The 27,187-nt window shown below is 41.6% G+C and overlaps 1 protein-coding gene across 1 annotated transcript in view; it reads right to left on the bottom strand.

The window, feature by feature from the left end:
• Window positions 1-27,187, bottom strand: part of PCDH11X (protocadherin 11 X-linked) — an 887,832-nt gene that overhangs the window by 130,641 nt on the left and 730,004 nt on the right. The window lies entirely within an intron of this gene.

Below are 27,187 nucleotides of genomic sequence, written 5' to 3'. Positions count from 1 at the left end.
CCTGTCCTTCATAACTGAAGCCTATTAAAATAGATCACATTGACATCATGCATGGTAACTTCAAAATGAAAAAAAAAATGCAGGCATTAATATAATATTAATTATTAATTAATTAACAAAAATATTGTTTTTCATCTGTCTCCCATGCTTTGTCTCAGTCGAAACATGAATTATTTTAGGAAGTTTGGAAAAAGAGTGGTTTAACTATTTTCAAGCTATCTGAATGTAAAACATATCTAGCTTTATTTCTCTCTATATATACTATATAGAGACCGGGTGATCTTACCTTCATTATCATCTTCCAAGTCATTTTTATCATTGTAGTGAAATTCTAGAGGTGAAATTCCCATTTGCTTGATTGCCTGAGCATCCCAAACATGAACTGGGAAAATGTTTCATGTTGAGATATTATTTGATACATGTGATCAAGTCTCCCCAAAATGAACTATGCCCTAAATGGGCATAATTCACTTTAACCTTAATGGGTGGTAGATGCATGTATCAAAGGGAGCTTTAACTCCTGCATTTTTTTTTTCATTTTAAAGTTACCATGCATGATGTCAATGTGATCTATTTTAATAGGCTTCAGTTTTGTAAAACATCTCTGATATCTGGGACTGGATCTCTTCCTGCAGAACCTGATGCTATCAACAGACATATCATCCATATAAATTTTGATTAAAAGATGAGGATTCACACATAGATCCATGTAACATCCAACTGGAAAAACTGGGACTGGAATACCCAAGATGGATGGGTTCTATTGAGTCACATTTAAAATGTCAAGAAAACTGATGTTTTACTTGGTTCTCTTCCCCTATAGAATTCTATTATAATGACACTTAACTTTGTACTGTAACCATGACAAATTCAGAGTCTTCTTAGAACATTACAACAGTCACCCCAGGTCTGAACTCTAAAAATGAGAGTTACCAGACTTTTTAGGAACTAACCATGCTTTACAACACACCAGTCTCCACTGACAGATGATTATACTTTATCAGTTTTTAGCTACAGTTGGCTAGGTGTCATACTGACCTTTCCTAATTCCTGAACTTCTCTGTAAATCTGTTTGCTAATTTAAGCAAATTGGTATCCTCTTTAAATTACATTTCTGCTATGCTAACAATAAATAATAATTAGAATTTATATAAAGGGCTTCTCATAAGGAATCACAAAATTCCTGCATTATAACTACTGATATATCTACTATTTAAATAGTATTATATATCTACTATTTAAACAGGTATTTAAATAGTAATGGAATACTGTTTAAATATCTGTAACAACTACCTTAACATAACAAATAAACCAATATAGCTTGAACTCCAAAAGTTGTGTATTCTACATACAAGGAGTATTGTGCAGGTGTGTTATGTAATATGTCAGCGAGCTACTGTCCGATAACACTGTGAAAAAACATTATTTATAATTTTAGATGAATGAAACTAGCAGCCATGTTATAAATCTAGGGAGATTTATACTGCATACAACTAGTAACATGACCTGAACAAAGATGTGTTGTATCACAGACGCTGAAGTAAGTGCTTGGGAATGTACAGGTAAAGCAGACTTGTTTGGAAAGGCTTAATCTAAGGCCCATTAAGTGAGTGGGAAGGCTCATTAACATTTTGTTCTACATGGATGCAAACTAATTCAACAAACATACTTCTGAAAAACATGACAACGCTTTGTTTGTTGAACCTAAACAAAAAAGGGCCAATCTTGGAGACCTAAATCAGATAAGACTCCTAGTGAAGTGAGTAGAAGACTTGCCTGAATAAAATGAGTAAAATCTACTAGGTTTGGGCCTAAGAGCTGAATCCTCTGGATTACTGGATATAAAGGTTATCACACATAAGAGTTTTTCATTATCCATTTATTAATCTATCTGACACAGTAAGTAATTTGACATATCAATAGTTATTTGAAATGAAAATTTAGTACAACTATAGATGTACTTTCATTACACCAGTTATGTTTAGATGCATGGCATAAAGGAACGTGTTTTACAAATACTGGTATATTTATTTTTTATAATGGAGTTTTGATTGGTCTGAGTTCAATTACAGTAATTCCAATACAGGAGAAATATTTCACATTGAGAATCAAAGACAGAGAGAAAAAGAGAATGGGCTGGCATCAGGGTTGTTCATTCTGGGTGCATTTAAATGAACAGACCAGAAAGGATGGCATTTTTTCCTCTCCATGTTCTAAATTGGCTTCTATCTGAATGTCAGATTTATTTTTCTAGTTCAAGCCACACCTGTGGCCTTTTGGGCCTAAATTTATTGACAGATGGACTGGACTCTGGACTATTTACCATTTACTATTCTCTCTCTGGGTATTTACATATCAATGCCTTGGGGTGCTGTGGCAACAGTCCAATGGCCTAATTTTTAGCACAGGATTCGTTTATGCCTTAATTGTTCAGCCTGGGAACCAAATATTTAAAAAGGATGGACCAACCATTGTGTAAAAACCAGACACAAATTACCGACTCCTTTCAGCATTATTACTGACAATCAGTCACTGACTTCTACAACTAAGTTTGGGAACCTATTATTAGAAGAACAGACATGCCAAACTAACAGGATGTGAGAGTGAGTAAAGAACTGAAATGTAGTAAACATTGCACCAACACACCTAGTAGCAGAAAACAAGAAATGAATCAAATAATTTAAAAATGCTTTAAATCACATGTATACTTATGGCCTATGTTATAGTCTGAATCAATACAACTCCCTATTTCTGCTTTTGAACAGCTGAAAATAAAATCACTGGGATATTTAATGAACCACTCGATCATTTCTGGACAACATCTCTATTTACGGAGTCTGGATTTGGAGAAACACAGAGTGGCTAATGTGTCAAAGTATGGGAGTAACTTTACTGTAGACACAAAGCCACGTCACTGGAGCAGACAAAAATAAAAAAGGTCTGACAAATACCTGTTGCAGAAAGGCCTTGAAATAAACTGCAGTTTTGAAATAAAATGTTGCATGTATGGAAGTCAAAGTACTTGCTTTTGGGGGGGGATAATTTGGTCTAAGCACTTAATCTGGTACTGCCCTCTAGGAAGAGTGTTTCAATCTTGAGCCCCTCTGTATGAGGTGACCTTAGAGAAGGTGTCCTAAACACAAAGTAATCAGTGCAGGAAATATGAGTGGAAATATCAGTTATGAGCATGAGTAAATGACACATCTAAGCATATTCTAAGACGGTGCTGAAATACATACTTGTGTGTTAAAATTTGGAGTTTTATCAGTAAACGTTGCATTGCCATTTTATTTTTCTATCACCAATACTGTGCTACCTTGTCACACTTAAAACAGTCGCCTATCTATCTTGCATTTTTCTTTGTACGAAATGATCACTCTGAAGCAAAGTGGAAAGGGGTAAAACTTATCAAATAATGAACTTATAAGGAAGCTGAGGTGTGAAATATGGAAGTAAGAAAAGTAACAAGGAAACAATCTATCTAGTGGATATGGACTAGGAGTCAGGAGACCTAAGTACCATTCCTAGATCAGCCACTGAAGTTGCTGTCTGACTGCAGGCATCTGAGTTTGCCTTTCTGCCTCAGTTTCTCCATTTCTAATATGAGGATAATTATATTCAGTATCCTTTGTAAAATGTTTTGTAGCCTATGGATGAAAGGAGCTATAAAGTTGCTACTAGTGTTGTTCTTTGCCAGATTATATTATTATTATTAAACCACAAAACAAAGTCATTTTGATTTCAAAGTGTGAGTGGTATGGTGAGCGAAAGTTCTCCCAGAGGGACAAAGAGTAAGAGCATGCCCACAAAGATCAACGGTCCAGTCTGACAAACAACTACATCTAGTGGTGATAAACTTCTAAAGGATTGAAGAATGGAGTTAGGCCATCCAAAGGTTTGCTTCCAATTCTAGTTTTATCCAAAGCGTCCTTACTTAGAAGCCTTATTATTGAAGAGAATTGAAATTTAACGTTTTTCTCCTTGATCTCTGTAGAACTATATGTTCTTATGTTCTTTATGTTTGCAACTTGTTACAATAACACAGTATGTACTGAAGATTTGTACTGTATTATTGTTCTGCTCTCAGTTTGTATTGGTTTTTGCAGAGATTACCATTGCTTTTTTTGTGCACAACCAAAGGAGTGCTAAAGCAGAAATACCCATAATGTCCCTTCAGACTTTCTGATTGTCTGTTTGCAATCCTGAGACAGAAGTATGGCTTTTCTATGTTCATTAAATAAAAAGGTCGCAGGTTAGTATCTTTGAACTGATACTCACTGAGTGCAAACACAGATTCTCTTTCAATTCCTTACCCAGAGGCTGGCTATACAATTGGTATAATAAACTTCAGAAAATGCTTCTAACTCTGCAAACATCCTTCAGTGTAACAAACGAATTGGTGGTACAATAGGTTTAATAAGTGTTCCCTCTCTGATGCCATCTGACCTGCTGTGAAAACTTTCGTGGGTGGTAAAATGTTTTAAGAAAACTCCCAGTTAACCATTGTAAAAATCAACTAATTAAGCTACACATTTATTGTAAGACCCTTTTATCTTCTGTTGAAGCCTGTTACAAATTTCACAAGACACTAGGATATCTCTGAAGGATCTGTCTAGGCAGCAAACAAACTCCTTGAGAGATGTTTGTGCTTTTTGAAATTACTATCTTGATTTTTCCCCCCTCAGAAAGCTGTTTTAGATATAATTCTTACAAAGTGGAAAGTACTCAAAAAACACAAGTGTTCAAAATTACATTTAGTTTTATTCCACTGAAGACTCTGCAGATTATTAGAATAAGAACTATTATTTTGAAGATATGGCTTTTCTTCTTCTTATTATTTTCTTTACTTTGGCTCGCTTAGCCAAAATTTAGATTCATTTCAGATTAAACTGTAGATCTACTAGTTATCAGGATCTTCACTAAAAAAATATGTACATGATCTACACCCATATAATTCATCTATGAGGGATTCCATTAACTGTCTAAGGCAGTTAACAGATACATGGGCAGATTCTGCCCCCCTTGCTAATGTTGAACAGTACTTAACACTGGTTTCAGTGACTACTTGCAGAGTAAGATAAGTATGGGTGGCAAATGCTAGCACATATCTATATAGATAAATGATCACCCTGAAACAGAAGCTAAATGTTACCTTAGACTAGAGCACTGGTCCCCAAACTGTGGGGCACACTGGGGCACAGAGCAACATTTTGGGGGAGGAAGCATGGTGGGACCTGAGCCAGCACTTTGCAGAGGGGCAGATCGGACATACTGGAACACTAGTTTAACACCAGTTTGTGCTGCTTGAGAAGACTGGAAAATCCAGTTCTCAATCTTTTTGATGCTCTGAGGTCAATTTGGGAGGCACTTCAAATGTACACATTTCAAACTCAGAAAAGAAAGGAGACGAGCAAAGCAGAAATGTTTCCTGTAAGACTTTCATGCTTCTTAGATCAAAACTGGTTTGTTTTTTTTAAAGCAGAGATTTTTATTCATTTAAAAATGAGTTATGTGATGATTACCTAAAGGAGTATTAAAAAAATATGCAGGATAATTCCATCAAGGCTTTTAAAAATCCTATATGCAATTTGTCAGTCTTTTCAGCGGGTTACAAATCTGAACTGCAATGGCAAAAACAACCATTTATATGCCATTATTCATTCCCAAGACTTATTCATAAGCACTGCATTATACAGTTTTCAGAGGGAGTTAAGTATCTCAACTTTTATTCAGCACATGTACTGTCTGCACTAGTCATTGGTTGGGTCATACACAACTTGCTCTTTTGTGCATTCTCAACTCATTTTGTAGTCTTATTTAAATGCAGTATTATTTATTGTAATGTATAGAAAATAGCCACAATCCAAGTTGATTTTAAGACAAAATGAGAGATAAGTAGCTTTTATCATTACTTCCCACACAACGTTATTATCTGCGCAGGTGTGCCTAGAATCAGTCTCTTCACCTTTTCATTTCTAAGACAGTTCACAGCTTCTGTTTAAATTATGCAGATGCCAGTGCCCTAAAATAATCTCTAAGAAGCCAGCCAATGAGAGTGACTGCAGATACCATATAAACTGTATGGAATTTAGCAAAATGGATTTTAATTCCTAGAAAGATCCCTTATTCCCCTGGAGTTTTATTAACAACAATAATATTTTGAAAGTCCTTTTAAAAGGGCATTTGTTCACCCATATATTTCAATGACTTACAAGCTTTGATAATCAGTGAGTAATGTGTGCGTGTAACACAGTATGGTAAAATAACATTATTAAGGTTGCAAAGTCAAGGACTCAAAAGAGAGGAAACACCTGAATTAAGCCTGTCTGTGCAACTTTAATTCAGCCTCCTTGTATGTATGCATTATGATACAGTCATTAATTACAAGGTCACATACTATTTCTCCACAGAACCCCTGCCTCTTTCAGTGCACAGAATGGACAGCACTCACAAAGAGCAGCTATGCAATATTTTGTTTTCTCTTCAGCATTCAGTGTGCGGCCTCACACCTTACTTACTGCACACTATTTACACCATTCACTATAGCATTTTGTGTGTTCAGAGCACAGTTCCCCTTTACTTCACTCTGAGTACTCGTAACTTGGACCACCGGGTCTCATGTCAGGCTCCAGAAAACAAGGAACAAGCAACTAGTGACCACATATTAAGCATTTCATTTCAGAGACTTGACTAGCATTATGTAGGAAATATGTGGCATAAAAAGGGATAGATCCAGTTCCTCAGGTGAACGTTTAACTGCCTTAATCATGAGACAATCCTTTCCTTCCTTACAACTCTCTGCCTCTTCACTATTAGAGCTGGTTGACCCTGGTGCACTTCTAAGTTGAGTGTATCAGGTTGCAGCCCCTCTACCGGCTCCTTCAGAACCGCTTACTGAAGTTCTAGCTACACTTTTCCCTGCACCTCCTGATCCTTGCTCACCCCATCTGTTGCCCCAAAAAGTTGCAGGACCTCCTTGCCAACCTCCTCTTGAAACTAGCCAAGATAGCCATCCATCATACCAGGAGGAGGAAGTTGGATGGGGCAGGGGTTCTCTGCAACAGCAGGGCCTATTTCCATTCCTTTGCACTGTCTCATCTCTGAGCAGAGTTCTTAGTCAGTATCCACAGTGACACCTTTGTGAAGCAGTGGGTACTGTCTGGGTTACTCTTCCAGTTATCTGATTTTTATTCTCTGACCTTCATTCTCGTCCCTGTTTTTTCATTTGTTGTAATTACTTGTGTCCTGGGTGTCCCGGACCCTCTCTCTTGGTTGAGGGGCAGAGCCTTTAGCTATCGGTAGGCTTAGACCCACCGTCTCCCAGGCCCAGAATAGGTACTAGAGCAGGCTGGAAATTTTCTGTCACAAAATGCCGATTTGTCAAAAACAAACTATTTCACAGAAAGGTGTCTATTTTGATGAACCTTCTGATGGAACACAAGCAGGTTTTGAAACTTGCCTGGCAGGCAACTGTCACAGGGTGACTGGCCCCTACAAGAAAGGGAGTGCACCTGGGATGATTACCTGCTGCAAGGAGTAAAAAGGCTCCTGCTGGGCCCTGAATTAGCAGGGAGGAGACACCAGGAAAGGCCTATAGAGAAGGGCCTAAACTCCAGGCCAGAGGGTCTGGGAAAGCAGGAAGGCAGACTCTTAGGGAGGAAGGACTGTGAGTAGCTTGGAACTGGAGCAGAAGAGGGTTTAAACTCTGAAGGGAAGGAAGGGTTGGGCCCAGCTGAAACTGGGTGAAGACTCGGAGATCTATTTTGAAAGACTTTGTGCAAACCTAAATAAACTGGACCCCAGCAGCGGGGAATGTTTTGAATATTTGGACTGTGCAGACTTTTTAAAGGAGCTGGAGTTAAAGAAAAACTGAGACAGGCCTCATCAGACCCACAGTTGGAGAGAAAGAAGCGCTACAGGGCAGGCATACCCTTTGACAGCAAGTTTCTGTCAAAAACCTTCCTGGTTTCCTGCCATCTCGCCAACCCAACTCCTCGACAGCTTGCCTGAACGGCAGCCTTGCAGTCGGGACCCCAGAACTTCCAAACTCTCAGGACTGCTCGATTTCCACAGCCTGGAGAGCCAAGTTCCAGGAAGCCCTAATTCTAGCCAAAGCTTTCAAGGTCAAGGCTTTCTGACACACAGATGGCAGCCTGGAACCCCTAAGGGTAAAAGGCACATCCCTGACTCAAAGGCCACTCCTTGCCAAATTCCAAGTCTCAGCTCCAACACATAGGGCCCCCGGCCTTTCAAAAGAACAGGTTATCAGATAACAATGTATTTTTCCCGAGCCTTGTTCTCAGAAATGGCTGAACCTTTTCTGCTGAAATTTTCAGAAAGCGTTCAGCCTGAGACAGACACCAGGCATGGAAGATTGGATGTTAAACTTGAACAATTTAAAGAAATTAACAAATTTATAAGCAACTGAAAACAGGGCCTTAAAAGGGGACACATTGGACAATAGGTGGTAGTGCCAGTCCCAGCCATAATAAATACTATACGCACAGTACTGCCAATTCCAAATATTAAAAAAATTACAAGTTAGGCTTTCAAAATCATGAGTGGCTGAAAAATCTTGAGATTTAAAGAAAAAACAAGTTCTGAATTATTTTTGTCTTCCAGGTTAGGAGATTTCAGCGTGCCCTTGGGTCATGTTTTTAAACTTTTCTTTGCAACCAGAAAGACTAGAAACTTACTTTTCTATTTAAAAAAAAAAAAAATAAAGCTGAGATTTTCACATAATCAGGACCTGGGGCTTAAAGTAAAACACCAAATACCATGAGATTCATGATAAAAATTACGAGATAGTAACATTCTAAGTTATATGCCCACCACCCACCCTCACATGAATTTGTGCAAACTATATATAAAATCCAACTCCAGAAATGAAAAAGTAACCAAAATGAAATAGGATGGAAGTTATTAATGAAAAGAGAGATCCAGTTCTTCATTCTCTAAGTGAAACTGGATAAAGCTGTACTTCTAATGCTCAAAGAAAAACAAGATGACATCATTTGTAACCAGTCAGCAGACGTGTTGCCAATGAGTTTGGCAGAAAGTTATCTGGTACGTCTCATTTTTTCTTGGACTCTAACTTGTATGCAAAAAGGGGCTGAAAAATTCATTATAACCTACTCCACATTTCCATGTGTCAATACATCCTACACAGCTTGTTGATAGCAGCACTTCACACACACACACACACACACACACACACACACACACACACACACACACACACTCACACACACACTTTGTAAAGATTAAAGTTATCTGGTGGGTTAGCGATGACACTTCTCCGCTCTTCCCCTGCTTACCAATAAGAGTGTAACTTCAGTGCCGATGAGCACTCTAAGTGAGATCCTGTCCTCATCAACCTGGCTTTACAGGCCACTATTGGCTACTTACACTTCCCACACCTCCAGCATCCCCCTGTCATATGCTGTACACCCCACTGAGAGTAAATTACAGATTTGTGACAACAGACTAGCATGAGTGATAACAGCCCAAGTGATGCCGCAATTTTCTACAATCAACCAAATTATCCCTTCTTCATGAAAGGGAAATAGCACTAAGAGACACAATCAAGTATGCAGGGAGTCAAGAATATAGGGCTCATGGCACAAATTGCTAAGTTGTTCTAAACTGGGTATGCAACCAGCTAAAGGCGTCTAACACAAATTGGTCACTTATGTATTGGCACACTTTCACGTTAAACAAAGTCAAACAAAAGAGATCTTGCACATGTTTTATGTACAGAAGAAACTCCAAAAGTGACACATCTTAAGGAGAAACAGATCAGTATTCCTGAGTATAACTTTAAATAGCCAGCATGGGAATGACGGAAAGAAGTAATGGTATTAGTGGGAATCCAGGAAATCATAAGCAAAAACTGGTTTCCCAAACTGGCTATGGGATATAGTCATTCAATTCAGCCATGGATCAGCAAATGGATAGCATGCTTTTAGCCCTGATCCATTCAAGCATGTGTTTAAAGTTAAGCACTGAAGTCAATGGGACTACTCACATACTTAAATTGAAGTATGTGCTTAACTGCTTTACCAGATCAGGGCCTTAATATGCACAATTCCATGGCTTTATGCTTCATGTTAATTTAGGAAGATATGTTAAAGTCAAATTGCTATCTACTTATCTTGCCATTTACCTACTTTTATAGTTTAAATCACCTAAATATCCAACTGCCATTAATCCTAGAAAGAGCAGCAGTTAGTTTCACAGGTTGGAGGGTAAATATACATTGCATATATACCATTGATGCCAGCTAGAGTTCTTTGTTATGATGCTAGCATAGAATTCAGTTTATATTGTGAGCATGATATAACCCTAGTCTCAATGGAACTCTACATATAGACACTCAAAGTCATGCAGTAACACTCAAGTAAATATAACTTTTTGCTGCATTCAAAACATAATGATTAGAGTACTGAATGAGATGCAAGTACATCAGAAAAAAACAAATGAGACAATTGTGATAGTTTGGGATATTCGGGTTACCAGTTTTACACTGAATGTTTCTCACTCATACCTTCAAAAGGGAAACTACAGAAGACTATGGACGCCCTTTTGCACACTTTAGTCAGTTACTATTCATTCTAATTTTCATTCTTTCAAGTTTTGGCTTTGTTTTTTGTTCTTTCACTATGTCTTTGCAGTCCACTTATCCTTTTCTGCTTATAGAAGAGCCCCCTCTTTAAGACACCTTTAAGAGGTGTCATTTCTTTAAAGTCTTAAATCTCTATTTTACTCTTTTCTAAAAAGCATTTTGTGATACCTCTTATGAGGAATGATGTATAACATAAATGATATTCTGTTCACAGTAGGGTACAAGGAGGTATTGCTATGCTGACGCTGTCTGATTATGTGAGGATATTGAATATTATAGGTCTTTTCTGGGTCTAGAATTATTTCCCATTATGCTGCCAAATGATCGTGGAATATTGGTGACCATTTTTTAATAATGGATGTTATGACTCATCTGTCCAAAATACTTTTCAATGCCACATTGAAAAGATAAGAAGCCATTTGGGTAAAATACCCTAATAAATCATAACACTTTAACGTCTGATAGGTTTTATTATTACTTTATGTTTTATTGTAAATTTGTTTCAAGCCTATTGATTTTGAGGATACTCTACTCTTATAATTAAATATCACCAATTTCTTCAGCATTAAATCATTTTCACCTTGTGACTTTTACAGTAGAAAACCCCTCTTCATTTAACTTCTGATCTCTCTTACTCATGTGCAGATGTTAAAATAACAGGAACCTATATGATCCATTTTCACACCGTCTCCAACTTACTGAATACAAAACCAGACTCCATTCGTATGCAATTATTAATGAAAGCATAGTGCCAATGTTGAAAAGCAGCTAACACATCGCAGTGGACAACTTTAAAACTGTGTGAAAACAATATTTTTTTTTTTTTTCAGGACAAGAGGGACAAATACTTAGAGTGTGGTTCTATTGAAAGTGGCTTAGTTTAACACAATTTGCAATTAACAGAAGTTGCAGTGGAGATAGGCATGGCTGTGTTAGCATGTCAGGCGATCTTACCAAACAATTCAAAAATTTATACATAATTAGTGTCAAAAGCTAAGGTATACAGATTGGTAATTTCCAAGCAGGAAATTACCTAACACTCATTTTTTATACATTTCAATGTACATAGTTCAAAAAAAAAAAGTTTCTGAGCATTGTTTTGGGGAAGTGAGTTAAAAGTGATTAACTCTTCAGATATTGGAATAGGTAGAGAAATAGAGAAGTAACATAGAACTGGGCAAAAATTTTGGGGGAAATTTCTCAATAATTTTAGCTGACTTTGCCATGCCGATTGCAGCTGACATTTTGAAATTTTCCAGCCAACTGTAGAATAAACAAAATATCAGAGAGATTAATTTTTGCTGAATGAGATTACTGCTCCTTAGAAGAAACACTAAGATTTCTCTGCAAATATCAGTCATTGTATTTGAGCATCCCACAAGCAATGTAAGGAAAATAATAAATTAAATGGAATTATAATTAAAAAACCCCCCAAAAATGAACCAACAACAGGCACTGACACTCAAATTGATATCCCTATCTATTTTATAAGGATTTGGGGATAAACTGACAGCAGAGCTAGCATTAAAATTTGAAAGTATTCTCTTTTATTGTAATAGGCTAAAATCTTAAACAAATAACTTTCAGAAAGAAGTGTACTCCAAACCCTGCTCTTAAAGCAGATTTTAAACAGTTACTATAATCATTACATATTTTAATTTGCAGTTTCAAGTTCAGAACACTCAGTGGCCAGAGTCTGCCTTTTGCCAGCATTATCATGTTCTTCACAATATTCTGGGTATGGAACCTGAGGATGTTAGGAATTGTGAAGATGTACTGCTCTGGTGTGCCTAGTGAAAGCTTCTTTATACAGAGGCACCTGAGGTATCAGAAGACAACTGTGAGCCACTATCATCAAGTCAGCAAAGATGTTTAAATTAAAGAAAGTCACTGGAAATGCTTAAATGAAATAAAGATATGGCATACTGGCCCCTGATAAATCTAAGAATCTTTAAAAGTAGGGGGTGAGAAGGGCTCAGACAGTGGAAGAGCTTATGGAGAGAGAGTTTTTGAAACAACGTTCAACATTAGCTGAACATTACTGGAAAAGCAGTGTGAGCTATAGAGAAGCAAATTCAGAAAGAGAAGTTTGACAAGGATCTGGACATGTTTGAATCAATGCTGTAGCTATTAGCATGTATCTTCCCAAGAGCTCTCATATACAGACTACCAAGCAGTACAATAAGTATTTCCACTGGTATCTCAGCCCATCTATTTCTCAACAAGCCCATAGTGTATCCTCATCAAAATCACTGGATATAGAGCATTTTTCATGGACTAGTCTTCTGTGAAAATTTACATAAAAACAGCAAGCTCTTCTGGTTATAAAGTAGTGTTTTACAAGGCAGCTTTGCAGTTTGTTCTATCAATAGTGCTTGTTTAAGCATTACAGCATGAGCTTCTTCCTTTTTTTATTAACAATTTTGCTGCTGTTCTGCACATGTTAAGCAGTTTCCCAGTGAAGCAGAAATGAAGCATTAAACCGTGTCAAGAAATGAAATCCTAATATTACCATAAAAAACACAACATGTGTAGTATTCAAGGGGGAAAATGGTTATTGACGCTTAGTTCTTTCAGAGAAACAAAGCGTTAAACAGCTCGTCAAGCTTTGTCAATTCCATTCTCAAATTTTATACTATGTGCTTTTTTACAAAACTTGGTTAAATTTTTACTCTCTCATTGTCACCATCCATGTCAGTTTCTGTCTCCCAGGGCAGCTCCAATTACGCTTTCTTTTCTGTTTTAAGCAAGCAAATGATGTTTTCTTCTAGGGTAGCAGCAGGCTGTTGATATGCAATAGTAGAAGTATTCAGTAATATGCATAAAATTCAGACATTAATGTAAAAATATTTCTCAAGTTACGGGCTTTGTTCTTAAGACACACCCTCACCTTTCCTAGAGCTTTTTTAAATGCACAATCAACTCCCATTGTGGCTTTGTTCAGACTATAATTGACAGTTATTTTCTTTGAGTCACAGTCATCTAAATAACTTCCTCATTCAGAATACATGAAAATCAGCAAGGTTATTTCCAAAAAACAGGTGAGAAAACATAGTATCTCAATATTCATTCGGGAATTAAGTAGGATTTAAATGGTGCACAGGCCTCATGAAGACCCTCTACACAGGGATGAACTTCATCCCCTACAAACAAATTTACATTCTGTCCTTTCCTGTAGACTAGAGGTTACAGTGTCTGAAAACCCAGGAATCATACCAATACAATTGCAAAGCAGCAATTTCACACATAGAGCAGGCAAAGTCTAAGATTAATACCAAGACCTCAAGTTCCTGTTCTTCAATGTAAAAATCAATGTTTAGAAAGGTTTTATCACCCTCAGCCTCATCACAAAAGATGTCTTAATCTGATTTGCATCACAAAAATCTGGTCAGATGATGTTGCAGGCTTACTATTAATCATCTCACAGGATCCTCATGACTCTATAGACCTAGAGCCATAGAATTGGAAAGGAAGAGAAATAGCTATCTTATTCCACTACAGACTGAAGTGCAAAAGAAACAGTATATCTTAAGTGCATCTATTTATACTTCTGATCTAGAGATAAAACCAACATGTGCATCCTGTTAATCTATAGTCTGACCTTCAACAAACAAAAGGTGTCCTAAAAGAGAGAACTAAGGGCTTGTCTACATGTGTGTGGCAAGCCACAGTGTAAATCTACAGCACATCATCTTACTGCACACTAACTTGCCGTGGACACCACTACAATGCAGTAAGGTATGTCTACACTGAAATACAGCTCCCACAGCTGACCTGTTTCAGCTGATTCGGGCTTGCAGGACTCTGGCTGCAGTGCTATAAAATTGCAACGTAAGACATCTAGGCTCAGGTGATAGCCTGGGCTCTGGGACCCCTCCAGGGGGAGGGTCCCAGGGCTCAGGCTCCAGCCCAAGCCTAGACATATTCAGTGTAATTTTTATAGCCCTGAAGTCTCAGCCCCACGTCAGCTGACACCTGTCAGCTGCAGATGTTTTACTAGTGTCAACATACCCTAAAAGTATCTAAGATACTGTATGCTACACTGATAAAGTTCTTATATTGTACTGTCCCAGGGAAATCCAACATCCATACTGACAACACCTCTGATGCATTAGCCCACACTTTCCAAGTTTGATTTTCTCACAGATAATCTCTGGGACTGTCATATTTCAGGTTTCATTTTAAGAATGGGCCTGGATGTAGGAATCATAAGAAACACCCTTTATCCTGGATTGATTTCTGTCTCCTCCAGGCTGAGATCAGGACCACCCCAATAAACAAGCAAGAAGCTGTAAATGTAATTGTGTGACCAGAGAAGGTCACATAGATGCAGTCAAAGTTCCTAACACCCTTGCAAGTAATCCCATCTATAACCACAGGGTACAATCACTCAGAGCTATCCTAAAATAAAGCCCACTCCTGCAACCGAGTAAAGAGCGAGTAAAAATGATTAAAGACTTCAGGATTTAACCCATTAGGCAAGGACTTTTTTTTTCTTCTAGTGTATGGGGCAGTCATAAAACAATAAAGAATTTGCTTTTTTTCCCCATGTATGCCTTTGTTTTTGTTCTATAGGTGAGTTAGGCTACCGTAATTGTAAATACTTCAAGCACTGAAAATATACGTCACCATCCTCCCACAGAAGTCAAGCCTATATGTGAATACAAATATTTGAACACATTTAGACCTATTAAACTGTCCAAGCTCATTATTGATTTTACTGTGTATAAAGCAGCTGAAGCATTAGACAGCAGACGTTCCTAGCCATAAACATTAAAAGGAATCTGAGTCTGCAGCAAATATATAATGCCATTTTTAATGTAACTGATTATTTCACTTGAGAATCCAAGTCTTGAAAGAGTCCTTGGTGTCTGATTTTACACATCTGAGTCACAAAGACAATCATCAGGGCAAGACCATATCTTCATTCCTACAAACAGAGCGCTGTGTTGAGCACATGCTTCTACACGTACATTGCCTGAACTCTAACACTCTGTCTAGTCCTGGAGAATGATCCATTTAATCATGGGTTAGGCTGTAAATCCCTCATACTTCCACCAAGCCCCCCTTACAGGATTCAACCTTTTGGACATATTGCTTAGCTACCCTGAGGAGAGAGAGAGGGGGGGTGGAGGTGGGGGTTGATCTCTGTATCACATTATTGCCACAGAACGATTTCAAAAATGCAATACAGAATGTGGCTTATGTTAGCACGGCTGATACACTCCTTGAATACATAATCAGTGAAAGGTAAATTATCAGCATGTAATATCTCTGTGAAGTGCTCATAACTGATCTCATAGAGAAATTCCCCAGACTTCGGTGATGTGTTTGATCCCAAGTTTATGAGAAGTATTATTAAACATAAAATGATTTCATTTGAAGCATTCCCAGTCTCACAACACTCACTAATACATGGTTCTTCTCCTTTGCTAGATTTAACCAACTTTCTTCCCTATCATCTCAAAGAGAGAGACTTGGCCTACATACCTTCATTGGGACATATAAAGGAAACATGAAATGAGCATGTCTACTTGAGGAATTGGTCACTTTATGATCAAGGATGACAGAATCTGGGCCATTACGCCTTTTGCATATAAAACATTGTATATGAGGATATCTGAGTAATATGCTATCATGGGTTTGTTTAGTAGTGTGAATTTTATAGCTATTTTTTTTTTTAAATATATAATATGTAATAGAACTCTTGTATTTTTGATAAGGCAAGAAGTTTTGAGTATGTAATCAACTTTGTATTCTCCCTCTGTCACACATATAGTAAGTATGTGGATATGTAGAAATTGTAATTATAACATCATTTTCATTAAATCATGAAGGGAACACTAGAAAGTTAGAGATCAGGTTGAATATGGTACTATGGTTTTCAGTTTTTGATGTGTGCATTTAAACTGATATTCTTCTATTGAAAGTGAGTGTGTTGGAGAAATTATTAATGTGTTGGTATCACATTGGTAATGGGATAATGCTTGGAGATTGGCATTGTTTTGGTTTTGATAATTTCATATAATCTTTTTTTGGGTTTACATTGTTGTAAGTAAATAAGTTTGATCAACTTTGATAATAAGTTAACAATTTGCATGTGTGTAAGAATATATGTAAACCCCAATAATTTATGTCTTCAACCATAGTAATTCTAACTATAATTCACTTCTCTGAAACAAAAATTCAACACAAAAGATAGATTATGTAATTTCATGACCACATTCATCTTTACCCCATTCACAAACTTGAAATACATTTTATATTGACTCTAAAATTGAATAACATGGCTGACAAACTCCTGGAGTCTTTAAAATTCTCTTTGTTAGACATGTAGTGCTTGATTCCCAGGTCCTACTGATAAATTAAGATCAGAACAATGCAAACAGAGTTTGGTTTTCATAAACTATATATTTTCCTCTCCTTTCTTATTTAAACAAATAATTATGATTAAATTATTTAAAAAAATAATTACCCTTCCGCCTCATGCAAACAACACGGAAATTAAAAAGAAATTAAATTGGATTAAGGTAATGTTGTAGCTCTCTGCTGGTGCAAAGTAGCCGAAATTCCAGCATAGCTGGCCACAGGAGAATCACTAGAGTTTATGAAGATCTTTAGGTGGTATAAAGCTACCACAGAAGCACCCATGCCACACATTCCCTGCATTCAGCACAGAAGGTGTAACCAGTGCATTCCAGCACTACGCCAATTCCCAGCTGCCATATCAACACCGTGGGGATGTTGGCAACTGGAACAAGTTAGAGTAGAGTTCAGAGGAACCAGCTCAAAGAGAGCAGCCCCAGTGCTAAAGTTAGGTTTTAACCTCTGTCCTGAATTGTAGAATCATAGAATAGAAAAATTGTAAGGGACCTCAAGAGGCCTTGTAGTCCACTCCCTTGAACTCAAGGCAGGACCAAGCATTATGTAGACCATCCCTGACAGGCTTCTGTCTAACAGAGCACTTCTTGGTCACATCTATATCAGGGAGTTAAACATTGTTCTCAGACATCCCAGGTGAGTGCCCTAACCGCCAGGTAACTGTAATTTGAGGTGAATCTCTCTATCTCCCCTGCCGTAGGTATTCCACTTTGCATAGATAATTACTCATTGGGGAAGAGACAAAGTGACTGACTCTATAACTGGGTGGTTAGGGAACACAGCTGAAATGGGGGTGACAAAGGTTCAAGTACCTGATTCTCCCACATCGCAGGTGAGAGTCAATCTCCGAAACAGGCAGAGCAATGATTTGAACCTTGGTCTCCCACATTCCAGATGGGTGCCCTGAACATCAGGTTATTCTGAATTGGTGTCACTCTCTCAATTCCATCCTTCACCTGAGACCCGTTTCCTGCAAAAAAATTCAGTTTTGACAAAGCGGCATTTTCTGATGAAAAAACATTTCCAAAAAAATTTTCAACCAGCTCTACCTCAGCAGGCTTTTCTATGACTTATTGGAAATGCATACACAGTTACAGTATAGGCAGTGTGTAGCTGACCATTCCTCATTCAGAAAGCCTTGGGTCTTGTTCTAAGAAACATCCATGCAATTATTACATGTCTAGTTACAGTGACCATCAAGGATAAGAAAAAGGAGGTAGGTTGAGATTTTTGAAGGGGCCAAAGGGAATTAGGTGCCCAAATACAGTTGGCTTTCCCAGCTGTAGACTTTAGCTAGAGTTGCACTTGAATCTTCATATGGATACTTTAAAGTGAAGTAGTGGCTGAAGAGAGTGGATTGTTCACTGGTGGTGGCACTGCATTTTGAACGAGTAGTTTTACAGATATCAGCAGGTGGAATTGTCTCTCAAAGACTCTTAAAGGGAAAAAATACCATTTTAAAAAGATGCTATAGATCAGACTCTGGCTTAGAAAAGCAGCGAGTTAGCACACCCAGAGCCTTTTAACATTTCCCTTTCCCAGTCTCTCTCTTAAAATGTAGAACTGTATTGAGCTTTTCCTGATTTCTCTTAATCTCTCCATTGACTTATAATTAAATTAGAGCCTGGAAACTAACACACACACACACACACACACACACACACACACACAATTAAATAAATAAATGAAGTGAGAGATCTTGCTCGCCAGGTGGATTTTCCCCAAGAGCTTGCAGCACTAATTATAAGTCTTAGGTAACTCAGTAGTAACAGCACTGTCACCGCAGTGCTAGTTATTTCTATTTAGCAATTATGCTTTCATGTTTTTACTTGCCTTTCAGGTATTTTCTACATTCACAGTTTAATCTACAGTTTAACAAAGGATATAGTACAAAAATGACAGTTTAGTCACTGTTAGAATTTTGACTTAATCTCCATGAATAGAATATTGTAATATATGCCATTTGTGGATACTTTGGTCATCCAGCTGTATTATTTAATGATGAGACATAAATCAAAAAGTATAAACAGATTAAACCTTTACCTAATGCTTTTCCTTTTTACTTATGATCCTTATTTTAAATCTCTACTCTAAAATGACATCTTTTAAAAAAGCTTTAAGCTTCAACTTCTCTCCTATAAAGAAAGAATATGTAAAATTCCCAAAAGCCCAAGCTTGCTAAATTGTCCAATCCATCTCCAGTCAAGTAACAAAAACACATCAAGTGACACCACACATTTTAAAACCATATGGAGTGCTAAATTGAAAACAACCCAATTAAAGCAGAGTTTAGTGTTCAAAGCCTGGAGTGAAACCAAAATTCAGGGTTCTTACTATCTTCACAAGAAAATAACCCACACTGTGTTGTTAAACGCTGATAATTTCTGGTGTGTTACATTGCACGGACAACATTTCAGTGTACAATCAGAATAATAATGATAAATTCTTCAAGGTAACAATGGAATAGTAGGTAAAAGAGATTATAGGAGGTCTTTGTTCACAAAAGGTAAAAATGTGAAACCCAGTGCCAACTGTCCATTAACAGATGTATGTAAAAAGTTATTACATTTCTTGAATTGTGGAGCTACAACAACTGTTAGGTGCTAGTACAGTAAGCATCACTTAATAAGAACAAGGATTAGTTCTTGTGGTTAGAGCACTAGACTGGAACTAAAGATCTCCTGGCTCAGTTCACAACCCTGCTATGTAATTCCTATGTGATCAAGGTCAAATGACTCAATCTGTCAATGCCTCTGTTACAGGAGAAGTTAACAAAATGAAATAAAAACAAAAACAGTGCAGGAAACTCCCTAGCACAGCCATAAAGAATTTTCATTCTATAGGTAATGATATTTATGTAGAACAATGCAAACTATAGGCCCCAATTCTTTTTTCCATTTATTCCTGCACTTGAGGCATGAATAGGATAGTGACGGAGCACAAAGGTGACTTTAAGCCACCTTTGTGCTTACAATGTTATGGAGCAGCTCTGTGTCTGCCTGGCCCACAAGTAATGAAGTTAAAGCAACCTCAAGTATGCACTACTAATTCATATTCTGCTTCCTATGGCTCCCTTGAGAATAACTGTATTACAGTGCACTCTGGCTATGTTTCCTCTCCACCTCCTCTTTCCTCTCATGCCCTTTATATTTCCCACATCCCGGTCTGGGAGCAGGATTCTTTGAACCCTTATACCAGCTTTACAGCACCATGGCAGACCCTTTGTTTAGGAGAAATTCTCAGGGGATCATTTCCACTTCCTTTCACTCTTCTCCTTAGTATAACTATGAATCGAGCCTGTAAACTTAAAAAACTATGAATTACCATGACAAATGAACAGCTTGTCAATATAATGGAAAGCACATGAATAAAAAATGATACATGCCTCAAACTGAAATATCGATTGAAAATGAAACTTTTAGGAGTTTCGAATAGTGGGTTTGGTAAACATCCTTTCACACAAAGGCTTTAAAAATATGAAAAAGCTATTGATTTCTTACAGAAGTAATATAGCTATATAACAGCACTTTTGTTTATCAACCACCTTTTAAAATGGAAGGATAAGTTACACCAACTATGGCAGGATATTAATCAATCCTATATTTAAATAATCATCAATATATACCTTATTTTCCACTCTCGGGGTGACCTCCAAATACAGTATCTTCTTATTCACAGTTTTCACGAATTCCTGCAGGATCTCAAGGAATCTGAGGGAACCTCTTTGCAATGATTAGTATTTGTTAACACTCTCCATTGCAGCACAGAATAATTAAATAGTCAATTAAGAAAATGTCATGTGTGTGAGATGCTTTAAAGCAAAGCTGGATATTTGAAAAAAAAAATGCATGTGCATGGGGAATTATTCCTCTTCATGACCACCCCCATCAGAAAAACCCATATTAATATTCATAAACAGAAATTCACACTCATTCCTCTTATTCACAGGCAGTCCTGAACTTTCTGTAGCAGTGTTATCCATATAACAACATTAAAAAGTCTTAGTATACAAGGCATTTTTCTAATGAAAAGTGTTAGCGCTGCACCATGTTCACTTATGCCACACCAAGCACAACATCCTAACCTTGTTTATTGTCTTATTTATGTGATATGATCAACTAAATAGTTTCAAATAGTACAAGACTAACAATATAATTCTCATAGACTAACACTTAAATATCTTTTCCTAGTTAGGCAGATAAAACTGCTCATATCCATTCCAATATCTGTGTGCCCCGTGCACAGATTCCCGGAACTTTTTCCCTTAGCACGCCCGCAGGGCCAGGCGGTGCCCCCTGGAGTGCCACGCTCATGTCGTGGTAGGTAGGGCGCTCCCTTCTTTCTGCCGACTCCGACAGTAGGGATGGGGGGTGGGTTTGGAATGGATATGAGCAACACATCTCGAAGAACAGCAGTTACTGGTAAGTAACCTTGTTTTCTCTCTTTGAGTGATTGCTCATATGCATTCCAATTTAGGTGATTAAGTAGCCATACCCTAGGAGGCGGGTAGGAGTCACTGACGAGCAGCTGCGTCGTCTCTCGCCTGTTGAACAATGGCATAGTGGGTCGTGAAAGTGTGGACTGATGACCAGGGGGCTTCCCTGCAGATGTCCTGCAGTGGCACGTTCTCTAGGAAGGCCGCCGATGAGGCTTGAGCCCTGCTCGAATGTGCCGTTACTGTTCCTGGCAGGGGCACTTTCGCTTGCTCGTAACATATCTTAATACAGGACGTGATCCAAGAAGAGATTCGCTGGGTGGAGACAGGAGAGCCCTTCATGTGGTCTGCCACTGCCACGAACAGCTGTGTCGATTTGCGGAAGGGTCTGGTTCTCTCCATGTAGTATGCCAGGGCCCGCCTGACATCCAGCGAATGCCATCTCCGTTCCTCTTCTGCACCATGTGGTTTAGGGAAAAACACAGGGAGGAAGATGTTTTGGGTACAATGGAATTGGGACACTACCTTGGGTAGGAAGGCTGGGTGAGGCCGCAGCCTGACCTTGTCCTTGTAAAAAACCATATGGGGGGCTCCAATGTTAATGCTCTTATCTCAGAGACCCTCCTGGCCGAAGTAATGGCCACCAAGGATGCTACCTTCCAAGAGAGGAGCAACAGGGAGCATGTAGCCATGGGCTCAAAGGTGGGTCCTGTCAATATGGTGAGGACCAGGTTTAAATCCGAGGGGGGGATTGGGTCCCGAACCTGTGGAAACACCCTCTCCACCCCTTTCAGGAATCTGACCGACGTAGGGTGGGAAAACAGCGACCGCCCTTCCATCGGCTGGTGAAAAGCCGAGATGGCCTCCAGGTGTACCTTCAGGGAGGCCAAGGCTAGGCCTTGAAGTTCAAGATGCAAAAGGTATTCCAGAATCGCCTGTATTGGCGAGCAGGTTGGCATGATACCCTTGGCCTCTGCCCAACCCATAAAGCGCCTCCACTTAGCCCGGTATGTAACCTGTGTGGAGGGTTTTTTGCTACCCAACAGAATCTGTTGAACCTGCAAGGAGCAGGCTCTTTCTCCCTCTGTCAGCTAGAGTCTCCATGCTGTCAGATGGAGGGAGTCCAGGTCCGGGTGCAACAGGCGCCCCTTGTCCTGGAAGAGCAAGTCGTATTGGCTGAGGAGCGGGAGCGGTGAGGCGATGGATAGGTCGAGCAGCGTACTGAACCAGTACTGTCTCGGCCACGCTGGGGCGATCAGGATGACATTCACCCTGTTCCTCTTGATCTTGAGCAGGACTTGAGGGAGGAGTGGGATGGGGGGAAAAGCATACATCAGGGACCCCGACCATTCTATTAAGAACACGTTGGACAGGGAACCCGGCTCGCGACCTCGGAGCGAGCAGTATTTCAGGCACTTCATGTTCCAAGAGGATGAGAACAGGTCCAGAAGGGGAACTCCCTACTCTCGGAAGATTGAAGTTGCTACCTCGTGGTGTAGCGACCACTCGTGCCGGGGAGAGAATGACCTGCTGAGGCGGTCCGCCTTGTCGTTCCTGGTCCCCAGGAGGTGAGAGGCAAACAAATGAAAGTCGTGCCTCACTGCAAATTCCCATAGTCGTGTAGCCTCCTGGCACAGGCCAAGGAGCGCGCCCCTCCCTTGCCTGTTCATGTAGAACATGGTGGCTGTATTGTCCGTAAGGACCCGTACCCCCCTGCCCTTCAGGAATCTGAGGAAGGTCTTGCAGGCCAAACGGACTGCTCTGAGCTCACGAACATTGATATGTAGAGCTCTCTCCATCGGTGACCATAACCCTTGGGTGCCCAGGTCGCTGCGGATATGGGCTCCCCATCACACATCCGAGGCATCCGTGATAAGGGTCACAGACGGAGCCAGGTCTCTGAACGGGACTCCCTTGAGCACCTCCCTCGGGTTCCTCCACCAACGGAGGGAGGACAGCACCTGTGGGGGAACCGTGACCACCTTGGTCAGTAAGTGTCTGGAGGGTACATAGACCGAAGCTAACCATGCCTGTAAGGGCCTTAACTTGAGATGAGCTAGCCTTACCACGTAAGTAGAGGCTGCCATATGTCCCAACAGCTGTAGGCAGTGCCTGGTTGTCATGGGGGACCTATGCTGCTCCGTGATACTGGATCCCATTGCCTCGAAACGCGGTCGTGGCAGGAAGGCTCTGGCCTGTATGGCGTCCAGGGTGGCGTCCCTATAAAGTCAATGTGCTGCACCGGGGCGAGTGTGGACTTTTGCTCATTGATGAGCAGCCCCAGTCTGGTGCATGTGGCGCAAGCCAGATCCAGGCTGTTCTGCACATGATTCCTGGATCTGCCCTTGATGAGCCAGTCATCCAGGTAGGGGAAAATCTGTATCCCCTTGTGGCGCAAGTAGGCCGCCATTACCGCCATACACTTGGTGAAGACCCTCGGGGCTGAGGATAGGCCAAATGGGAGGGCCGCAAATTGGTAGTGGCCTCCCTCTATCCTGAATCTCAGGAACCTCCTATGCCCTGGTAAAATGGAGATGTGGAAACAGGCATCCTTTAAATCGATGGCAGCGTACCAGTCCCCCGGATCTAGGGCCGGAATTATGGAGGCTAGGGAAACCATACGGAACCTGATGCGTCTGATATATCTATTCAGACGACGGAGGTCCAGGATCGATCTCAGGTCGCCCTTGGCCTTGGGGATCAGGAAGTATCTAGAGTAAAATTCCCTTCCCCTTTCCGCCCACGGGACCTCCTCTATCGCACCGAGCTTCAGGAGTGAGTGGACCTCCTGTACGAGGAGTTGCTTATGCGCAGGATCCCCGATAGGGGACGGGGTGGGAGGGGCAGCTGGGGAAAAAGTAGTGAACTGAAGGGCATAGCCCTTGAGAACCACCCCCCAGGACCCAACGGTCTGTAGTGATTGCTTCCCAAGCATGATAGTAAGGTCGAAGCCTGTTTTCAAAGGGTCGGTCAGGATCCTGGGGAAAAGGAAGAGCGCCACCCTCGTAGTCGCTGTCAAAAGCGTTTATTACCATTTCCACTTCCGGCTTTGCCGCCATGCTGCGCCCGCGCCGAAGAGCCCTGCCGTTCATGGCGATTGGGCCCTCTAAAGCGCTCCCGCCCCCTCTTTTGCTGAGCGGGCCGAGGGGCTGGTCTTGGCGGGGGAGGTGGCTGCCGTTGTGGCTGGGGACAAGTCCGGGGATGAAGAGGAGGACAGGGGGACGGGCCCTGTGGAGGGACCTTCCTCCGGGTCTGACTCCCTATCAGAGGGGATTTGTGGAGGCAGCTGTGTTGGAGGAGGTGGAGGCTGTACCACACCAGAGTGGAGCGACTCAGCACGCTGTCCCGGCTGAGCAGTCCAAGGCCCCCAGTATGGCCAATACCATGGCCTTTGCTGGGCATCCACAGAGTGGCCCCTGTGGCCTGAGCCCGCAGACCGTCCCTTGTGACCTTTCGGCAGGGAGCGGCTCCAGGAAGAAGAGGATGAATGGTGCCTACGTCTGCGGTGCCTTCTGTAGGAAGACCGACTGGAGTAACTGGTGGACCTTCTGCGTCTGCACCCAGACCGTTTGTAGCGACGCTTCCCACTATGAGAGCGGGAGTGGCGGCTTCTGCGGCTGCGTGCCGTTGATGCTGAACGCAAACGTGCTGCTTCCCCCGGTGCCGCAAAGCCCGGTGCCGAGGCGGTCAGTGCGAGTGGTACGTAAGCTGGCGTCGGTGCTGTGGTCGTCGGTGCCAGTAGTCTCGATGCCGAGTACATCAGTGCCGGTAGCGACGGTGCCGGAAACCCTGTAGGCGCCAAGATCTGGCCCATCAGTGCCTGGGTTACCAAGGGAGCTGGGGGCATTGATGGCGTGGACCACGCCAGGGAGACGTGTGATGCCGCTGTAAAAGCTGGCATCGTTATTGGTCCCGGTATCGTTTGTACTGCAGTCGGTGCCGAAATGGTCGGTGCCGCTGCAGCCGGTGCTGAGGAGAGCGGAGCCTCCAGGACATCGCTGCTCGGTGCCACTGGACTGGGATGGCGACCAGTGCTGCTGACTGGCGAGCGGTTGCGGTGCCACGACATCCCCTGCACCGGAGAGCTCGAGCCCGAGCTGTGGGTGGTGTCGGAGTTCGCACTGACACTCCTGCGCTGGCTCTTAGGGCCTCTTGATCGCCCACGGTGCCGAGGCGCTCGACGACCAAGATTCGGAGCTCTGAGGGGTTGCACTCTCCACCCTCCATGACCGTCTGGGTGAGGATTGGGAGCGTTGCTTCCTCCACCCACCGGGGCTACCCAACACGGGTTTGCCCCGAGACGCAAATCCCACACCCTTCGGTCGAGGGGGGGACGGAGGCGTAGGCAAGGCCATGAGGGTCCTTGCCGTGGCGAATGCCTCCGGTGTCAATAGCCCTTATAGGGGCACTCCACCACCCCCAGGAGTGGTGCCGGAGGAACCTCCACTGCACGTGGCTGGGTGTCTCCTCTCCTTCTCCCTGCTTCACTGGTTGCAGAGAGAAGTCCATGGAGGCAATGCTGGACTGCTTCGTCTTCTTCAGCATCGAAGGCTTCAGTGCCGATGTCGGTGCCAGCAGTGCGCTTTGCACCGAGCGTCCACTCGGTGCCGGAGATCTCGACGGCTTGGATGCCGGATGGAGCACAGACTCCATGAGTAACACCTGCAGCCTTGCGTCCCTTTCTTTTTGGGCACGGGGCTTGAAGGATTTGCAGATCCTGCATTTTTCTTTGCGGTGCTGCTCTCCGAGACAACGGAGGCAGCGGTCATGAGGATCACTCACTGCAAACTGCTTCGAGCATAGGGAACAGCTCTTGAAGCCAGTGGAGCCCAGCATGGCTCCTGCAGAAGCCCTTAAGGGCACTTGACAATACAACTACTATCTAATTAACTATTTGAATAACAACTAACTAACTAACAAATCAAGAGCTTTAACTAGAGCGAAGAGGCTAAGGACTGCTGCTTGCAATAGCAAGGGGCAGAAGTTCCAGCAACCGTCAGAGGCGGAAAGAAGGAACTGGGGACCCGTGGGGCCGGAGCGCCCTATATACTGCGACATGAGCGCGGCACTCCAGGTGGCGCCGCCCAGCCTTGCGGGCATGCTAAGGGAAAAAGTTCCGGGAATCTGTGCACGGGGCGTGCACACACCTAAATTGGAATGCATATGAGCAATCACTCGAAGAGAGAACAGAACTTCCAAGGGCTGAGCTTAAAAGCCTCTAGCTCCTTCAGAAACCCAACAAAAGTTAGAGTAACCAGCAGCAGAGGGGAAGAAAGCAGGAGTAGCTGTGCTTCCCAGGCCTCCCTTACACTATTCCCCCAAACAGAACCACAGATACCAGGGCTCTAAAAAACCAGAGCTCTTTAAGCATCTCAAGTTGGGCACCCAAAAATGGACTCACCCAAAATCACTAGTCTCTTGTGAAAACTAAGAACCAGAGCCTTACTGCATGACCTTGTTGTTGTAACCCTAAGTCCACCCTTCCCTGTACTCTGACCCTACTGTTTGTGTCACAGTTCAAGGCAACCTCATGATACACCAAAGGCACCCACTCTAGGCTCCTGGCTCCTCAGCCGGCACATCTCTTGGATGGAGAAACACATCCTCTGTCCCAGCTGCATACTCCCCTGTCCACACTGTGAGTTCCCCAGCAAGTCAGACTGCCACCGCAGACCTGCTCTGCTTTCCCGTCAGAGGTTATAAGCAGCATAATTGCCCACAGTTATACGTTACCACCCCACCTTTCC

This window comes from Emydura macquarii, unplaced genomic scaffold (assembly GCF_026122565.2).
Source record: "Emydura macquarii macquarii isolate MOO-44397 ecotype Brisbane River unplaced genomic scaffold, CSIRO-AGI_Emac_v2 contig_1253, whole genome shotgun sequence".
NCBI lineage: Eukaryota > Metazoa > Chordata > Testudines > Chelidae > Emydura > Emydura macquarii.
This window is presented reverse-complemented; position numbering and strand designations above follow the sequence as displayed.